At 39.6% G+C, this 13,176-nt stretch overlaps 1 protein-coding gene across 1 annotated transcript in view; it reads right to left on the bottom strand.

Annotated features, from left to right (window-relative positions):
• LOC150080869 (voltage-dependent calcium channel type A subunit alpha-1-like) overlaps nt 1-13,176 on the bottom strand; it is a 1,489,217-nt gene that overhangs the window by 1,175,956 nt on the left and 300,085 nt on the right. The gene's annotated exons all lie outside the window — the stretch shown is intronic.

Genomic DNA, 13,176 nt, shown 5'->3' with positions numbered 1-13,176 from the left:
CTGTTGGTAACATCATCAGTTGGTCCCACTGTATAGAATTTAAATACTGTCTCAGTCCATCGTAGTCACCTTTACGGAAGCAATAACCCTTCCCTTTACCCCTAATGGTAGTTACCTCTTTGAGTAAATCCCACTTCAGCACACTGTGATCACTGCCACATAGTGGTTCATTTATCTGCAGATTCTTAATGCATGAAGAATCACTGCTGATAATCAAATCAAGAGTATTACAACCCTCTAGTTGCCTCCCGAACATGCTGATGTAGAAAACAATCATGCAATAAATCCACAAAAGCCCTGCTAGTGTGTGAGTGACCAGCCCCCGAATTCCAGTCAATATCTGGGAAATTAAAATCTCCCATTATAAGACTCTCTGATTTACTGGCCCACTCTATTTCCCTGTACAGTTTCTTATTATACTCATCAGAGTCATTAGGCCTATAGCATACTCCTACTCTCAATTTTGATCTCCCAATGCTTATGTCACACCAAACTGACTGAACACTGCACTGTCCAGCGATGTCGACTGGCTTCACTTCCTTGGTTTTTATGTGTTTCTTAACTAATAGCATAACCCCTCCCCCCTTCCTATCCTGTCTATCCTTTCTGTAGATGTTGTACTCCCCAAATTCCAGTTCTGCATCCCTTATATCTGTGTGACACCACGTCTCTGATATCCCAACAATATCTGCCTTTGATGTTTTGAGCAATACCTCAAATTCATCAAATTTATTTACTAAACTCCTAGCATTGGTGTACACGCACGTATACCTGCACCTGTTTCTATTCTTAGCTACCCTAACACAACCCATGTGTTTTACTTGTACCGCAATGGCTCCCAGCAGTCTCTGAAATATCATGCATCTTGTTTTTCAGGCTTCTGCTCATTCTAATAGAAGCAGTGCAAGAATCTCTTTCACCTCTGCCAGTGGCTACTGTCAATCTATTGGTCTTTGTCTCCCCCCAAGCTAGCAGTTTTCCGACCCACCTAACACTGCCTCGATAGCATCAGCAAATATTCTTGCACCCTTTCTATTTAAATGTATCCCATCCCTGTAGAAGCAATCTCTCCTGATACGTTGCTCTGGGGTTACTGTTTCCCATATGTAGTACTTTACATTTCTCAATGTTAAACTTCATTTGCCACCTCTCAGCCCATCTGTTGAACCTTTCCAGATGCTGTTGCAGCAGCATAGCGTCAGTAGTGTCCTTAACAACCCTGCCAACCTTTGTATCATCTGCAAACTTGGACATTAAACTTGATATACCATCATCAATATCATTCATAAACACCGAAAACAACAACAGACCCAACACTGAACCCTGAGGAACTCCACTAATAACATTAGTCCATGTTGAGCAGTGTCCATTGATTACCACTCTCTGTCTTCTGCCACTCAACCATCCCCTTATCCATAGCAGCAATTTGCCTCCAATGCCACACTGCTCCAATTTGTGCAGCAGTCTTCCATGTGCAACAGTATCAAAAGCCTTTCTAAGATCCAAATATATAATATCAAAGTTATTCCCTGCATCCAGTTCTTTTGTGACTACATCATAGTATCCAATCAAATTGGTCAGGCAAGACCTGCCATTAACAAAACCATGCTGCGTCTGAGTTATAACTGAATTCTTGTCTAGATGATCCTGCAGTGCTTCTTTAACCAGTGCCTCCATTAATTTTCCTGGAACAGAAGTTAAACTAACAGGTCTATAATTACTTGTGTCAGCCTTTGATCCTCCTTTGTGAATTGGGGTTACATTTGCACATCTCCAGTCTATGGGTACCTCCCCTGAGTCCAAAGAAGCTCTCATAATTATGGCTAGGGGTTTGCTTACTTCCTTTGCTGCCTCCTTTAATATAACTGGATAGATCCCAACCACCCCAGGTGCCTTTTTTATGTTTATCCTCAACAATCTCTCCTCCACTTTCCTCTCAGTTATTACAAAATCATCTAGCTCACTGCCAATGTCTACTTTACCTACGTCATTCTCATTCCTGAATAACTCCTCATGCGTGAATGTAGATGCAAAATACTCGTTTAGATTGTTAGCCACCTGAGCAGGATCCTCAACTGTTGAACCATCAATATCCAGTGGACCAATCTGATTCATTCCTTTCCTTCTTGAGTTTAAATATTTAAAGAACTCTTTTCTATTTTTCTTTGCATCCTTTGCCAAAGATTTTTCGTAGTCAGCCTTTGCCTGCCTAATCTCCTTTGTGACATGGTTACAGACCAACTTATATCTATCATAGGCTTCCATGTCGCCCATTAATTTCTATGTATTCCATGCATTTTTCTTCTCTGCCACATGTCTCATTAGTTCATCTAACAACCATTTAGGCCTAAACCTTGAACAATATTTCTTAGTTGGTATGTAAAGCCTGGTAGCTTCCAAGATTAGTTCCTTGAATGCTTCCCATTTTGAGTTTGCTGTTGGTAACATCATCAGTTGTTCCCACTGTATAGAATTTAAATACTGTCTCAGACCATCATAGTCGCCTTTACGAAAACAAAATCCCTTCCCTTTACCTCTGATGGTAGTTACCTCCTTGAGTAAATCCCACTTTAACACACTGTGATCACTGCCACCTAGTGGTTCATTTATCTGCAGATTCTTAATGCATGAAGAATCACTACTGATAATCAGATCAAGAGTATTGCTCCCTCTTGTTGCCTCACGAACATGTTGATGTAGAAAACAATCATCCAATAAATCCACAAAAGCCTGGCTAGTGTGTGAGTTACCAACCCACAAATTCCAGTCAATATCTGGGAAATTAAAATCCCCCATTATAAGACTCTGATTTACTGGCCCACTCCATTTCCCTGTACAATATCTTATTATACTCATATAGGCCTATAGGCCTATATGCTTATGTCACACCAAACTGACTCGACACTGCCCTGTCCATCGATGTCGACTGGCTTCACTTCCTTGGATTTTATGTGTTTCTTTACTAATAGCATAACCCCTCCTCCCCTACTGTCCCGTCTATCCTTTCTATACAAATTGTATTCCCCAAATTCCAGTTCCGCACTCCTTATATCTGTGTGACAACACGTCTCTGATATGCCAACAATATCTGCCTTTGATGTTTTGAGCAATACCTCAAATTCATCCAATTTATTTACTAAACTCCTAGCATTGGTGTACACGCAAGTATGCATGCACCTGTTTCTATTCTTAGCTACCCTAACACAACCCATGTGTTTACTTGTACCGCAATGACTCCCAGCAGTCTCTGAAATATCCTGCATCTTGTTTTTCAGGCTTCTGCTCATTTCAATAGAAGCAGTGCAAGAATCACTTCCACCTCTGCCAGTGGCTACTGTTAATCTATTAATCCTTGTATCTCCCCCAACTAGCAGTTTTCCGACCCACCTAACACTGCCTCGACAGCATCAGCAAAAATTCTTGCACCCTTTCTATTTAAGTGTATCCCATCCCTGTAGAAGCAGGCTCTCCTGTTAACAAGTACAGACCAGGCTGAAAAAAATTCTACCCCTTGAGCCTTGCACAATCCCTCCAGGGCTGAATTGATCGACAAGGCTCTCATCATATACTCCCTCCTATCTTGCCTGGGCAGTATTGCAGACACTCTTAAATTCAACCTTCTTTGAATTACTTTTACTGTTAATACACCCTATGTTTTTTACTTCTCGTGAGCAATTAGGTTGACCGAAAGCAATATTCGAGATGGTATTTTTCTGCTATCTCTTGCTCTTTTCATCTCCAACAAAGATTAGAGTCTTTTTACGCTACTTTGTTAGTTTCGTATTTCTCCCCTATCCTGGGTTGCTATGCTTCATTTGTTTAATTGCCAACCTACTTATCACACTGGTAACATTAACTTTGACCTATTTATACCTTCCCCCCACCCACACTTGGGGTTACTTTAACGTGTTATAAATATGCCAGGAACTAATTTACTAACTTCTTGGTTCACCGACACAGCTAGGCTAACGTTTACTCCCCTCAACCCATATCACTGGCTCCTGCTTGACACCACAGTAAGTTGTCCTCCTTTGACTATATCTATTAGTCTTCTTTTTACATTACTTCTGTTTAAATTCCTCTTGTGTTGCTTGCTATTTTAATTTAATTTTATTTTATTTCATCTCAATTTTTACCTCTATTTTTATTTTAGATATTGATCTGGTTTTTATTCCTTTCTGTTCCTGTCTCTGTAGGGTCGGCTAAGAAATATATGCCAACCTACATTATTAGGTCTTGCTACGTATATTTCATATCAGAAACAGAGGCCTTGCTTCTTGCTGTATTTCCTTTATTTTGGCTGCTGACCTTTGATGAAGTTTAAATCATTGGATGGATCTATAGCATTAAGTAATAATAATAACATTCTTTATTAACATAAATTGTATACAATAGTGATTCCTTACACAGAAAGCCAGAGGAATCTTATACAAGTGATTTCTTTTATTAGAAAAAAAATAATAATAATAAAAAAAATAATAATTATTAAAAATGTAATAGTAATTAAAACGAAAAAGGACTACAAGTTGAGCATAACATGAAATGACATAACATAAGATTGGCTCTTACATAATTGTCCTTTACAAACAGAAAGATAGGCCAAGGTGCCATCGCGATATGCCTTGTCAATTGACCACAGGTCGATGTTGAGAGTGTCCAGAGTCACATGTCGGAAATGTCTCTTGAAATTCTGTAACCTTTGGAGCCTTGAGTAAAAGTGGGGGGGGCTGCACAGATGTCTGCAGTCCTTCCCCCTAATATAATTTTAGCACATGGCCTCTATGGACTGTTAGCGTGTATTGCAGGTTGGAGCAAAGTGCAGATTTAGATGTCATGTGGATCTAGTGCAACCACACGTTAGCCCACTTCAGCACCAAAATTTGAGACCCCATAGTTTTCTGAAGCTGGTGGATGGTGCCGCAGAACAAATGGATGTCAGATGGATTAACGAGGCTTGTGGCAGAGAAAAAAAATGCATGGGATGCATATAAATGATCCTATAGTAGATATAAGCTTGTTGGAAAACAAGTCACAAAGGAGAATAACCAAGTGAAGGCTGACTACGAGAAATATTTGGCAAAGGATGCAAAGAAAAACAACAAAGACTTCGTTACTTATGTTAGCACAGGAAGGAAGTGGTTGAATCAGATTTATCCACTTGATATCGATGCTTCGACAGTCGATGATCCTGCTCAGATAGCTGACAAACTGAATGAGTACTTTGCATCAACGTTCACAAATGAGGAATTCTGTAAGGAACAGAAGGACAGAAGCTTACTAAAATCTAACAGGGAGCTAAATGATTTTGAAATAATGAAGAGCGAAGTGGAGGAAAGATTCCTAAAGATAAACATAAGAAAGGCACCTAGGATGGATGGAATCTATTCAGTTATATTGTAGGAGGTAGATGTTTGTTTGTTATTTAGTTTTTAGGAGCATTAGCAACTAAGGCCATATTGCTCCAGGGATATGCGGTGGTCATTCCCTAACCTTTCCGCATTTTTCGTATTTGGTGGTTATGGGCTCGAACCCCGGTCTAATCAAGAAGCGCGTGCTACGCACTGCTGCTCCTGCCCACCTGGCTATGGAGGTAGAGGGAAGTAAGAAAACCCTTAGCCATAATTATGGGAGAATTCTTAGATTCAGAGGAGATCCCCATGGACAGGAGATGAGCAAATGTATCCTCAATTCACAAAGGAGGTTCAAAGGGAGAAACAAGTAATTGTAGACCTGTTAGTTTAACTAGTGTTCCGGGGAAAATAATGGAGTCACTTGTTAAAGAAGCATTGCAGGATCATCTAGACAAGACTGCAGTAATAGTTAAGACACTGAATGGGTTTGTTAAGGGGAAGTCTTATCTGACCAATTTGATTGGATACTATGCTGTGGTTACAAAGGAACTGGACACTAAAAATACTTTTTGATATCATATATTTGGACTTCAGGAAAGCTTTTGATACTGTTGCATATGGTAGACTGCTGTACAAATTGGAGTATTATGGAATCAAAGGCAAGGCAAGTTACTACAATGGATAAAGGAATGGTTGAATGGGAGACAACAGGGAGTGGCAATCAATTGACACTGCTCTACATGGATTAATTTTATTAGTGGAGTCCCCCAAGGGTCAGTGCTAGGACCATTGTTATTTTGTGTATTTATCAATGATATCGATGAAGGTATATCAAGCTTAATGTCCAAGTTTGCAGATGATACAATAGTTGGCAGGGTTGTTAATGACACTAAAGACAGTATGCTACTGCAACAGGATCTAGAAAAGTTAGGCAGATGGGCTGAGAAGTGGAAACTGAAGTTTAACATTAACAAATGCAAAGTACTACATATGGGTAGCAGTAACCCAAGAGAAAGTTACCAACTCTGTGGTACTACACTCAGGGAAGTGGAGAATGAAAAAGATCTGGGAGTAATTGTGCAGTTAGATATGAAGTTCAATGAACAGTGCAGATGGGCTGCCAAAGCAGGAATTTTTCTAGCAAGGTCAAAGAGCTGATTATCCCTTTGTATAAGGCAATGGTCAGGCCACACCTTGAGTACTGTGTACAGGTCTGGAGGCCTCATTTTAGAAAGGATGTAGAGTTGCTAGAACGAGTACAAAGATGGGCAACAAGATTGGTGAGGGGAACGAAGGGGTGCTCTTACCAATAAAGGCTTCTGCAAATTGCAGCATCTGGAGACTAGGCACCTTCGAGTGATCTGATTAAAGTGTGTAAGTAAGGCCTTGAATGATTTGATCGGGCTCAATTCAGATGGGTTTCTTCCTGTTGCTGAGATTATTAACCTAAGGGGGAATAGATTCAAATTGAGGAAATACAGTTGTAAAATAGATGTGTGGAAATGTGCCTTTAGCCAGTGGGTAACTGATTGCTGGAACAGTCTTCCATCTGTTGTTGTGGAAGTTGATAGCCTAAGTAAATAAGGCTGAACTAGACAAACAATTGGATGGGTGAAACGGGAAGGGGGTTTTTTTGGCTGATGCTGTATGAGCTTGCTTTCTTGCATCATAAGCTGCTCAACTAATGCTATTCACAGAAGCTACTAAGCTTTTTATACCAACTAAGAGATGTTACTCTTTGGTTTAGACTAAAATGGATTCAAGTGAATTAATAAATTTAGTAGCAGAAAACAAAAATGTATGCCACGAATGTAAATCATCAGTAAACATTATAGAACCCTCGACTAAGCATAAATTAGTCTATAACAAGTTACTCATTGAATTAGGCATAGTAAATCAGATTAGGAGAAGCCTTCGGCTAAGGGAACAAAGTAAAATAAGGAGGAAATTAAATTGATGAATCAGTGATTGATCTGACAAGAAAAGCAAACGTATGATGATCCTCTATATGTCACCAATGATATGAAAGAAAATATTTTCTATCTACATTCAAATGTGAAGAAATTTTTAGAGATGGGATACCAGAACTATACTTTTAAATTGAATGAAGCATCAAATAAAGTTCTTTAAAAAAAAAAAAAAAAAAAAATTCTGTGTTACCCTCTCTCTCTCTCAGGGTAATGCAGGATTTTTTTTTTTTTTTTTTTTTTTTTTTGGCTAGTGCAGCATAAGCCTCAGGCTTCCTTGCACCATATGGCTAATAATAATAATAATAGAGCAACCTTAAATTTAGAATTTTTTTTTTGTTGCTCTGGAGGTTTAATGGCACATCAGCTGCTAAGGCTATAATGTGCCTATTCACTTATTATATAAGACATGAGTTTTCCCTAAATCAAAAGAAAATCAGAAATAATTGAAAAGCCCAGTTTGCCTGAGAAAGTCAAAAAATTCAGAAATATTTGCCTTATCACCAATCAGGTTTTCAAGAGTAATTGGTTTATGTAGATTAACCAGTGAGATCAAGGATGAAGTTCTGGCTTGTTTATAATAGGAGCAGACAATAAGAATATGTTTTACAGTCAAATTGTTAGAACAATGTGTACATTGTGGTGGATCATCTCCTCTCAGTAAATGAAGGTGGGTCAGATGTGTATGTCCTATTCTTGCCCTTGAGAGGACTACTTCTTCTCGTCTCGATGTACGGACACTGGAGTGCCAAATTTTCGGGTCTTGTTTAAACTGAAAGAGTTTATTATTAGTCTGAGAGTGCCACAGTGCTGTCCATTGTGATAGGCAAGCAGCATTAATGGTTAGTGCATAATCTGATGCTGGAACAGGGATGTTGGTTAGATCTAAGGTAGTTGGATTTTTTGCAGCTTTATCGGCCAGTTCATTTCCTAAAATACCAGAATGTGCTGGAATCCAGCAAAAAGTGACCTGTTGATTGGGTTCTTTAATTTGCAGTAATAAGCTTCTGATTTCATCCAGAACAGGGTGAACTTTATCTGAGGAATTACATAGCGACATGATTGAGCTGAGGGAATCAGTGTAAATAACAGATTTTAAGGAAGAGTTAAAATGAAGATTTTCTAAAGCTAGTTTTATTGCGTATAATTCAGCAGAAAATATACTAAATTCTGATGGAAGGGAAGCTGATACAATTGTATTTGGAAACACTGCAGCTGCTCCAACATTTGAATTAGATTTAGAGCCATCTGTATAAATTGGAGAGAAATCAGAATATCTTTGAATGTGAACTGCGTGAATTTGGTTGATATTTGTTGCTTGCAAGGAATTCTTTCTCCATTGACAGAGATAAGTGTCACAGATTGGAAGAGGAGGAGGAGTCCATGGAGGTTGAGAATAAGTTGCTACCTGCTTTACGGAATGGATGGAAATATTCCAAACTTGCACCAGTTCAAGAAGGCGAAGACCAGCTGGTTTTACTATGCTAGGTTTGTTACTGTATAGGGTTTGTAACGGTGGGTTAAAAAGGTACGACCGAATGGGATGAGAAGCACAACTTTGTATCTTGACAGCATATTTCAGTAACAGTGTTTTCCTGCGTAAATTTAGTGGAGGCTCATGAGCATCAATGTAGAGACTCTGTACTGGCGACGTTCTGAATGCGCCAATTGCAATTCTCAAAGCACTGTGCTGAATGGGATCAAGCCAGCGTAATGCACTCTTTCTGGCAGAATCATAGATTGGAGCACCGTAATCGAGACGAGATCTGATTAATGCCCTGTATAACCGAAGAAGTGAGGTACGGTCTGCACCCCATGTTTGGGCAGATAAAGCTCTGAGTATGTTTAACTTTTTTAGACATGATGTCCGTACATTTTTAATATGATCTAGGAAATTTAACTTATTGTCAATGGTTAATCCTAGAAATCGGATGTTGCTGGTGACCGGGACAAAGACGTTAGAAATTTGAAGTTCAGGATCTGGATGAAGTTTGCGTTGTCTACAGAAATGGATGGCAACTGTTTTCTGTTGTGAGAGCCGATAGCCGTTGAGGCTCGCCCATTGTTGAATTTTATTAAGTGATATCTGAAGCTGTCTTTCTATAGACCTCATGTTTTGAGAATGACAGGAGATGGAAAGGTCATCTGCATAAAGGTAAGTCTCAATTGTATTTGGAAGCTGCTTAGTAATAGTATCTATTCTCAGAGCAAAAAGTGTGGCACTCAGTACTGATCCCTGTGGAACACCTTCTTCCTGGATGAAAGTTGGGGAAAGGGCATGTTCATATCGAACTTGAAATGTTCTTGTATGTAGAAAGTTCTGAATGAATATAGGAAGATTGCCTCGTAGTCCGAGAAGGTAAAGATCACTAAGTATACCATACCGCCAGGTGGTATCAAAAGCCTTCTCTATGTCTATTGAAACCATTACTAGATGTTCATGTTTGACAAAAGCATTACGGATGGCAAATTCCGCCTTGACCATAAGATCTAAGCATGATCTGTTTTGGCAAAAGCCATATTGACAATGGCTCGTTAGATGTTCCGACTCAATGATCCAGACGAGTCTTCTGTGGATAATTTTCTCAAGGATTTTACTGAGGCAGCTTGAGAGAGATATGGGTCTATAGCTATTTGGGTTGGATGGATCTTTTCCAGGCTTCAGGAATGCCAAAATTGTACAGTGATGCCAAGATGCTGGAAAAACATTTTCTAAAAATATGCGATTGTAAAAGACCAGGAGGCAGCGCAGAGCTTTGTCATCAAGATGTTGTAGCATGACATAATAAATTCCATCTGGCCCAGCAGCACCATTGCGAGCTGTTCTAATGACATGTAAAAGTTCAGAATATTGCAGAGGTTTGTTATATGGGAGAAGACGGGTAGTTTGAAAATGAATAGCATGCTTTTCTTTAGTGTTTTTAATTCTTTGGAATGAGGTAGTATAGGCTGACGTTGCTGAGATTTCTGCAAAAGTATTGGCTAAAGCATTAGCTATATCTACAGGATTAGAGAGATCTTTTCCATTCCAGGAGAGGATTGGAGAAGGTATGGTAGGAAACTTACCAGACAGCTGTCTAATTTTTTTCCATATTATTTTGGGATCGGTATTTCTGTGAAAAGTGGATGCAAAACGGGTCCAGGATTCTTTCTTTGCCTGTTTTTGTATGAAGCGTGCTTTTGCCCTTAATTTCTTATAATTAATGAGATTGATTGTGCTCGGACATTTCCGAAACAAATTCCAGGCTTTATTTTTTGCTCTCTTTGCTGTGGTGCATTTGTCATTCCACCAATAATTATAATGCTTTCGGCCCGGCGGATTTGATATTGGTATTGTGTCTTTAGCCACATTTAGAAGATGCGACGTGATGTAATCTGTCACATCATCAATGTGCTGGAGGCGGATTTTTTCCTCATCGAGGTCAATTGATAATTGAAATTTTGCCCAGTCTGCTCGGACAAATTTCCACTTTCTGCAGGGTTGAATTGAGGGAGTCTTTGCTTTTAGAAAGTTGCATACTATTGGGAAGTGGTCACTGCCCATGGGATCGTTTATTACATACCACTCTATGGCTGGGACTAGTACTGGTGAACAAATTGAGAGATCTATTGCTGAGGTGTGTCCTGTTGGAAGCTGTACGTGTGTCGGTGCACCTGTATTGAGTACAGTGAGATTTAGTGCATCCAAAAAACTTTCAATTAGTCGGCCTCGTCTATCCAATTTAGGAGAGCCCCATAATGGGTGGTGCCCGTTAAAATCCCCTAATATACAGAGAGGTGGAGGTATCTGTATAAAGAGGTCTTCAAGATCTTTTAAAGAGTTAGTACAGTTTGGCGGTAGGTATATTGAGACTAGTGTTATTGCACTATGGAGAATTATACGAACAGCAACAGCTTCTATATTAGTTTGGAGTGGGATATGTTTAGTTGGGATCTTTGAATTTACTAAGATTGCCACACCACCATGGGCAGCGCTAGCGGTATTTCGATCTCTTCGATAAATGCAATAGTTCTTTATCGAAGGAGAAATTTGTGTGGTTAGGTAAGTTTCCTGTAAACAAAAGGCAACCGGAGAATATTGATTAATTAGGTATTGAATATCGTCTGTGTTTGAACGAAAGCCTCTGCAATTCCATTGTAAGATGCTGTGGTTCATTTTGGTTTAGATGAGGACGATTCATCTGACTGTTTTTTGTTTGAGGAGGATTTTTTTCGGTCTCTTTTCGGGAATGTAGGGCGACCGGTATCCATAGTATCGTTTGCGTGAAGTTCTAGTATTGGTTCTTCATGATCTGGGTTTACATCTACTTCCATACTACCAGTGGATGATTCAGGGTTATTGTTGTGTTTAGTAGTTTTCAGTTTTTCTTTGTCATGCGGGACTGTCCGAGTCTCAACTGGGATACTGATTGGAGTGTTGGTCGATTCGGTGGTTTTAATTTGATGTGTGTCTTTGACAGGGTTTGATAATGTGTTTTTAACCCAGTTAGATAGAGATGTGCAGGGAGGTATGGATACATCTGTTTGAGCTGCTGTTGAATTAAAGCTTCGAGTGTGAGCTGCATATGAACGACTGGGCATGGTCGACATAACCTGTCTGCGTGCCTCGGGGTACGTGACTTTGTGCTCTATTTTATATTTTTGGATTTTCTTCCCCGTTTTCCACATTTCACAAGATTTGGAAAAGGCTGGGTGACTTTCTTTGCAGTTGGGACAAATGGGACTTGAGGCTGAACAGTCTGTTTGTGTATGCTCCTTGGAACCACAAATTGGACAGATGGCATCGCCTCTACATGCTTGTTGCGAATGTCCATATTTTTGGCATTTAAAGCAACGTAGAGGATTAGGTATGTAAGGCCGTATTCGGCAGTTTAAATAGCCAGCTTTTACTGAGGATGGCAAATCTGGGGTGCTGAATGTTAAAATTATGGATCGGGTTGGAACAAGATTTCCATCTTTTTTGGTTTTTATACGTTTTGCACTAATTACTTTTTGATTGCCCAGTTCCTGTACTAGTTCCTCTTCAGATACTGTAATCAGGTCCCACTCTGTGATGACACCTTTTGACGAGTTTAACGTATTGTGGGGAGTTACAGATACGGGTAGCCCAGCAAAGGTTGTTGTTTTAAGCAGCCATTCTGAATGTTTTGAGGAAGCTGTTTCAATTAGTAGGTCTCCGGACTGCAGACGTTTAACCATTTTCGGCGTACCAGCAATGGATTCCAAAAATCTTTGGATGACAAATGGTGACAATTTGCCGACAGGCTGGTTGGAGAGCGAATGTATTACAAGGAAGTTTGGCATCTCATTGCTCTGCACTTCTCTTCGGAGCCTTTTTGGTTGGTTTAGGTCATCATCATTTGGGATGTCTGGCCTTGAATTTGAAGGCTCTAGTGGTGGATAGTCATTTATATCCATCGTTACTCCTTTTCGCCCTGGAGCATAACTTTTCCCCCAGGTTACCGGCCCCGCCACGGGGAGGCAGGAGCAGTGCCGCTCGGAGGCCAAGCGGTTGAAGTGTTAGTTAATTAGTAAAAATATAAATTGAGGAAAATGTAAAGAAAGGTGTATTTCCTTCCTGTGTTCTACTTGTTACTTTTCAAGTATAGAACTGTTTTTAAAGTAAAACTGTTTATAGAAATGTGAACGTAAAATATAATTTCAATCACTTATCAAGAGCACTTTATAAATCGCAAGAATATAGCTTGGCCTCGAAATACGCTTGGCACCCGGGGCCAAATTTAGAATTAATTCCAAGATATTGGAGATGTGCAAATGACTTCTGTATTCACAAAGGTGCTTCAAAGTTTCAAAGTTTGAAATGTACACCAACAAGTGCTTAACATGCTGCTCCTTCA

Source organism: Mastigoproctus giganteus, chromosome 9, assembly GCF_048544385.1.
Source record: "Mastigoproctus giganteus isolate SK-2022 chromosome 9, ASM4854438v1, whole genome shotgun sequence".
In the NCBI taxonomy this organism is placed as follows: Eukaryota; Metazoa; Arthropoda; class Arachnida; order Uropygi; family Thelyphonidae; genus Mastigoproctus; species Mastigoproctus giganteus.
This window is presented reverse-complemented; position numbering and strand designations above follow the sequence as displayed.